We start from the raw sequence: 7,830 nt of genomic DNA, 5'->3' as shown, positions 1-7,830 counted from the left end.
CTTCCTAAAGCAATTTACACATTCAGTGCAATCTCTATCAAAGTTCCAATGACAGTTTTCACAGAAATAGAACAAAGAATACTAAAATTTATATGGAACAACAAAAGACTGTGAATAGCCAAAGGAATCCCGAGAAGAAAGAACGAAGCTGGAGATATCATACTCCCTGATTTCAAAGTATGCTACAAAGCTATAGTTACCAGAACAGCATGGTACCGGCACAAAAACAGACACACAGAACAATGGAACAGGTCAAGAGTCCGGAAATAAACCCACACATCTATGGGCAGCTAATTTTCAACAAGGGAGCTAAGAACATACAATGGAGAAAGAAAGTCTCTTCAATAAATGATGTTGGGGAAACTGGACAGCCACATGCAAAAGAATGACAGTAGACCATTATCTTACACCATACACAAAAATTAACTTAAAATGGATTAAAGATTTGATGGTAAGACCTGAAACCATGAAACTATAGAAGAAAACTTAGGCAGTATGCTCCTCAATATAGGTCTTAGCAGCACCTTTTCAATTACCATGACTGACCTGGCAAGGGAAACAATAGAAAAAATAAACAAATGAGACTACATCAAACTAAAAAGCTTCTGCACAGCAAAGGAAACCATCAACAAAATGAAAAGACAATCTACCAATTGCGAGGAGATATTTGCAAACCATATATCTGATAAGGGGTTAATATCTGAAATATATAAAGAATTCATACATCTCAACAACAAAAATACCAACAACCCAATTAAAAAATGGGCAAAAGATATGAACAGACATTCATCCAAAGAAGAGATACAGATGGCCAACAGGCACAGGAAAAAATGTTCAACATCATTAACTACCAGGGAAATGCAAACCAAAACTACAATGAGATATCATCTCACTCCTGTCAGAATGGCTATAATTAGCAAGACAGGAAACAACCAGTGTTGGAGAGGATGTGGAGAAAAGGGAACCCTCACACACTGCTGGTGGGAGTGTAAACTGGTGCAGCCACTATGGAAAACAGGATAGAGATTCCTCAAAAAATTAAGAATAGATCTACCATAAGATCTAACTATTCCACTCCTGGGTATTTATCCAAATAACATGAAAACACGAATGCATAAAGATACATGCACCCCTATGTTCATTGCAGTATTATTCACAGTAGCCAAGACTTGGAAGCAACCTAGGTGACCATCAAGGGACGAATGGATAAAGAATATGTGGTAAGTAAACACACTGGAATACTACTCAGCCATAAGAAACAATGAAATCTGGTCATTTGTGACAGCATGGATGGACCTTGAGGGTATTATGCTGAGTGAAATAAGTCAGAGGGAGAAAGTCAAATATATATGATATCACTCATAAATAGAAGATAAAAAACAACAGCAAACAAACACACAGAGACAGAGATTGGATTGATGGTTACCAGAGGGGAAGGGAGGAGGAGAAGGATGAGGTGGGTGATCGGGCCCATGTGTGTGGTGATGGATTGTAATTGGTCTTTGGGTGGTGGACATGATGTGATCTATGCAGAGATCAAAATATAATGGTGTACACCTGAAATTTATATAATGTTGTAAACCAATGTTACATCAATAAAAAAAGACATATTTTAGATTAAAAATAGAAGTTAGAAGGAAAAAGAGGTATAGCGGTGATGAAATCACTCTCCTCTGAGCAGAACATTATGCTAAAGTTAACATAATATCAAAAGCTAAAAACTCAACTGACGAAAAGTATCCTTAATATTTTACCTTCCTTTTGAATGTTTATGTATTATGTTTCTTTATTCTGCCCTAATGAATTATAGCAAATTTCCTAAAAGTGGTGCCCTTATTTTAGGAGCTTAATCTTTTGTTGATTTTTGCTTTAACAATAATCTCTCTTGTGTTTTACTGTTGATTATGATGTTGGCTGTTGATTTGGAAAAGATATTAAGAAAGACAAAAGTTTTTTAGCAAGTTTAAAGAAAAATTTTGTTTCTTTAAGGGTCTGTATTGTTAAAAAATAAGGGTCTTTATTAACAATGAAGAGTTGTTAAAATGTATCAAATAGCATTGATATGAGAAAAATATTTATCAAATATATTTTTTAAACTATTGAGATGATTGTGTGTGATATACATATTTCTTAACTCAGCAGTATTTATTGAATGCTTTCTAGAGCCAAGTGTTCTGAGCCCTGGGGACAGCATACTTATTTGGTAGGGGTACTTTTAGTAGAGGATTCAAGATATGTTTCTTAATTATAATTATCAGTGTTTTCTCACTGTCTTAAGGGCCATCACACACAGAGCTTCTTTGTTGTAAAGGGTTGTGGCATAGATTGTGTTTTTTATGAAGGTTCCGTCGCTAAAAAACCAAACAAAAATAAAAACTTGGGTTTCATTCCTAGTTCATCTACTTCTTTGCTGTGTGACCTTGGGCAAGTTACGTGAACTCTCTGAGGCTTCACTTCCTTCTATGTGAAAAATTAATAAACAGTATCTGGCTCAAAGACTAGCACGGGAATTAAATGTTATGAGTATTAAGTGGAGAATGACTCCAAAGCTCTTGGCTTATGCTTACCTCACGGTAAGTGTTTCATTAATGTTAGCTGTTAACCACATCACCTCTCGATCCATGAGCCAGCAATTCCAAATTAAAAGTTCCCCAGGCTGGTGGAAGGGGCAATTGAATCATGTTCTTCTGTGCTACTGATTTTGTGTGATATTTGTATTTAATCTGTTGCTATAATTGTTAGGTTTTCTAACTCTGAGCCTCCATTGCTTTGCCTAGAAAAATATAACTTGAATGGGGAATATTGATCTTTTAATATATTGTGGCATTCTCTTTTTTGTGATGAGATATATATTTATGCAGAAAATCCAACAGGGTGGTTTTTTTTTAAAAAAAGAAAGTAAAACAACAGAATTTGTGAGGGTCAATTTTCTCTGTTCTAGAACCAAAGGAAGTGTTCTTTGTCCAGCTTCATATCTGAATCTAGATATTCCTCTGCATTTTCCTTCTTGGTTCACTGTCTTTCTTTACGTCAAAGGCTTCTCACTAACTTAACAGAATTAGATATCTTGAAATGCTCATTGCTTCCTTCTCTGCATATTCTCCTCTGTGCCTCTTTGCTTTTTCATTAGCTGCTATTTCTTATTTCAAAAGCATGTCTTTATTTTTGATCTGATTAGAGTTCTCTGAACCAGAAGAAATCTCCTTGGAAATGTCTCTTTTCTTTTCCTTACTTCAGGCCCCTGTTGTCTGAGTTGGAGATCCACAACTTGCTCTCTGCCACCCATCCCAAGCCTGCTTGACCTCAGCTGTACCCAAATCAACGCCACTGGAGAAGACAGGATTCTTTACTGAGCACTTGACTATGTACTACCTCTGGGACATGAACTCATAGATACCCTACCAAAATCTTGGAAGAGAAGTTGACCATTATCATGTATAGAAGGGGAAACTGAGACTCATAAAGGATAATTTCATTGGCAAGATAGAGTGGAACAGATATTCTTCTGACGACATCACATTATCTCTTCAATGTCTGGCATCTACGTGTCTTCAATCCATCATAAAGGCTGCACAGTATATACATATTTAGGATTTGGAGTCTGATACTCCTGGGTCTGATTTTCAGCCGTACCTTTCATAAGCTTTTCATCCTGGGCCAATTATTTAACTTTTTCTGAGCATTTGCTATCTTATATATAAAATGGTGATATTTTTAGTCCTTCCTCTAGGACTCAGGTGAGACTCTATGAGGCACAGTTCTTACCACAGTGTCGGGCACATAGTTCATATTACAGCTCTTCTTTCTCTCCACTCTTCCTTTTCTGTTCCTCCAGCTTCCCTCCCTTCTTCCTCTTCCAACTGTTCTCTATCTCCCTGCCTTCCTTGCTTTCACCTCCTCTTTCCCTTCCCTCTCTTCACCAACACGCTCCTCATCACCTCCTTTTCTTTTCTCATTCTTCATCACTAACACCCTTGTCACTTCATTTATTTTATGAAGCCACCAGCTTCCTTGACTAGGAGAAGTAGCTACCAGGTGCATTCCTGAGGGCTAAGTGTGGTTGACCTTGAGTAGAGTGGTGTAATGGTGGTACAATGAGAGAGACTATGATCAGCTGAAAGAGATATCACATCTACTGAAAGTATCAATGACATGATTGACTCAAGGCAAGGCAAGAAACAAGGATAGCTCCTTTCTTGTGTTAGGTTTGGTGATAATTAATAAGCAAACATGGCTCTTCCTTGAGAGGATCCTTGTTAGGGCCACAAGGGAAAATGGCAGAAAGGAAATGGGGGTAAAAGTCTGGATAGCTTTGTAGCGCTGTATCTTCCATCTTTATCACTTTCTTCTGTAGGAATAGCTTTTCCTCCTAGAATAAGAGTAACTAATGTGGGAAGCCCACAGTAAACACAGTGAACTTCAATAATTCAGTTCTGAAACTCACATACAACCCATAAAATTTTGCATCCCACCAGAAAATTCCTACTATATTCCCCTCCTTAAAAAATTGAATAGGTAGAAACTCCATTAAGCCAGGATTCCAAGTGAATGTTTTCCTAGAATCTTTGAGTGTTACAAATAACCTCCTGTATTATGCGGTTGCCTGGACTCACTGAGAAATTTGTGTCAGGTCAGACAGACAGAAGTAGATACACAGAGAGACAGAGGTGGAGATGCAGGGAGCAGAGAGAGAAAGAAGAGAGAAAGCAGGCTTTCCCTCCCTTTTTCCAGTGTGGGGTATGAGGTCAGAAACAGTGAGAGTCATAGCAGATTCCCCATACTAGGAAGAGGGTGGAGATCTGCAGGTTACCAGAGAAGCGGACCATTGATGTCACCGCTTACTCTCGGTAGTACTGGTAGGATCACGAGGGAAATAGCCATGTTGTTCTGATCACCTCCTAGTCACTCCATTGGTGAGGGAGAGATACCCACCTTAAATGGAAGGAGATGACCAAACACGCAACACCTGCACAGATGAGATTGACAGCAGTATAGAAGTCACATATCTTCACAGCCTGGGGGAGGAGGACTTGGCACACCCCACAGGGTCCCCCAGCAGTTGCACTCAGGAGCAGAGTGAATAAGCAGGGTCTGTAGGAGGCAGGTTTTGTGCTAATAAGAGGAGGAGGTGTCCCCTGGTTCTCTTAGTTCAATGGAAAAATCCAACCATGAAAATACATGAAGTTGATGCAGGCGGTTAATATGTGTGTAGGTTAATCCCTGGGGAGGTGTCTAGGGCTTTCTGATGAGTATCAAGAACATTCAGTCCCTGGAAGAGAAAAACTCAGTGTCCATCTCTCCTGCCGACTGAATAATGATCCAGGTTGTGGGACCCAGTGTAAGCATCCAAGAAACTTCCTTTTACTCTTGTTTTTAAAAAGAGCTTCACTGAAGTAAAATTTGCATATCTTAAAATCCACCTTTTTGACCTGTACGAAGCATTGTAGAGAGAAACTTAAGAACACTTAAATCAAGTGAAAGACATCCCATGTTCTTGGATGACGAGACTTAACGTGGTTAAGATGGCGTTACTCCCCAAATGGATCTTATTATTGTCTCTGCCCTTTCCTCTCTTCTCCTTCTGGTGATCCCATCATGCATATGTTGCTATACCTGATGGTGTCCCATAAGGCTATGCGGCTGTGTTCACTTTCTTCATTCTTTTTCTTTCAGACTGGATAATTTCTATTGATCTATCATCAAATTTGCTGATTCTTTTGCTAGATAAAACCTACTGTGGATCTGCTCTAGTGAGGTTTTTGTTTTCTGTTATTATACTTTCAAACTGAAGAATTTCCACTTGGTCCTTTTGAAAAAATAATTTCTAATTATTTATTGGTATTCTCTATTTCATGGGTCAATGTCATCATACGTTCTTTTCCACAATGGGTGAATCTGTCACGGGCCCTTTAAGACCAGGCTTTTCAATCTCTTATGTTTGATAGTTTTTCTGGTCGTATTCCCCCTGGGTTTTAATATCCAGTAAAGCCAGGTATTATGACACTGATCTTGGTTGTGCTGAATTCTAAGGCTGCTTATGGTGGCATAGCTGTCCTGTTCAGATCCCCTGCTCTTCCAGGAAAAGCTTTGTACCTTAAGATTGCTCTAGGCTGTGAGGTGCTGTGGCTAGAATGTATTTTTTTTCCCTCAGCAGAAAGGTATTTCTACTTCTTCTGCCCCTGCCAGGGTTGTCCCCTGTTGTGGGGTTCTTTTTATCCAGTTTCCACTTCTCTCTCAGAGGAAATTGTTCCACATGTAGTTGTAGATTTGTTGTGTCTGTGGGAGGAAGTGAGTTCAGAGTCCTCCTATGCTGCTATCGTCCCAGAAATCCACATGGTACTTTCTTTTAATTCTGTAACATGGCTTCTTTTTGTTCTTTCAACATATTTGTAATATATGCTTTGGGGTCTTTGTCTGGTAAGTCCACCATCTGCACCGCTCAGAGATAGCTCTTACCAATTGCTTTTTTCCTGTTTAGAGACCATTTTTCTTTCTTTGTATATCTCATAACTTTTTGTCAAAAATAGGACATTTCTGAAAATAGATTGTCACCACTCTGGATTTTGATTCACTCCCAAACCCAGGGTTATTTATCTAGCTGTTCACTTGTTTCTTTAGTCACTTTCCTGGACTAATTCTATGGAGTCTGCATACCCAGCCATAACTGCTGATGTTTCCATTCAGCTGTTCTTTCTTTTTTTTGTAAAATTTTTTATTGCAGTAACATTGGATTATAACATTATATAACTTTCAGATGTACATTGTAATATATTTCGAATTCTCTGTAGATTATATCATGTTCACCACCTAAAGACTAATTATAATGCATCACCACAGACATGTGCCTGATTCCCTCCTTTCACCCTCCCCCCTTCCCCTCTGGTAACCACCAATCCAATCTCTGTTGCTATGTGTTTGTTTGTCGTTGTTTTTATCTTCTACTTATGAGTGAGATCATATGGTATTTGACTTTCTCCCTCTGACTTATTGCACTTAGCATAATACCCTCAAGATCCATCCATGTTGTCACAAATGGCCGGATTTCATTGTTTCTTATGGCTGAGTAGTATTCCACTGTGTATATATACCACATCTTCTTTATCCGTTCATCCCTCGATGGGCACCTAGGCTGCTTTCAAGTCTTGGCTATTGTGAATAATGCTGCGATGAACATAGGGGTGCATGAATCTTTCTGCCTTTGCGTTTTCAAGTTCTTTGGATAAATACCCAGCAGTGGAATAGCTGTATCATATGGTAGATCGATTCTTAATTTTCTGAGGAAACTCCATACTGTTTTCCATAGTGGCTGCACCAGTTTGCACTCCCACCAGCAGTGTATGAGGGTTCCCTTCTCTCCACATCCTCTGCAACATTTGCTGTTTCCTGTCTTGTTAATTCTAGCCATTCTGACGGGAGGGAGGTGATATCTCATTATAGTTTTGATTTGCATTTCCCTGATAGTTAATGATGTTGAACATGTTTTCATGTGCCTGTTGCCCATCCATATATCATCCTTGGAGAAATGTCTGTTCATATCTTTTGCCCATTTTTAAATTGGGTTGTTGGTGTTTTTGTTGTTGAGCTGTATTAGTTCTTTGTATATTTTGGATAATAACTCCTTATCAGATATATGGTTTGCAAATATCTTCTCCCAATTGTCAGGTTGTCTTTTCATTTTGTTAGTGGTTTCCTTTTCTGTGCATAAGCTTTTTAGTTTGATGTAATCCCATTTGTTTATTTTTTCTTTTGTTTTTCTTGCCCCGTCAGACACAGTACTTGAAAATATGCTGCTAAGACCGATGTCAAAGAGTGCGCTGCCTATGTTTTCTT

This window comes from Equus caballus, chromosome 10, assembly GCF_041296265.1.
Source record: "Equus caballus isolate H_3958 breed thoroughbred chromosome 10, TB-T2T, whole genome shotgun sequence".
NCBI lineage: Eukaryota > Metazoa > Chordata > Mammalia > Perissodactyla > Equidae > Equus > Equus caballus.
Note: the sequence above shows the minus strand (reverse complement) of the source record.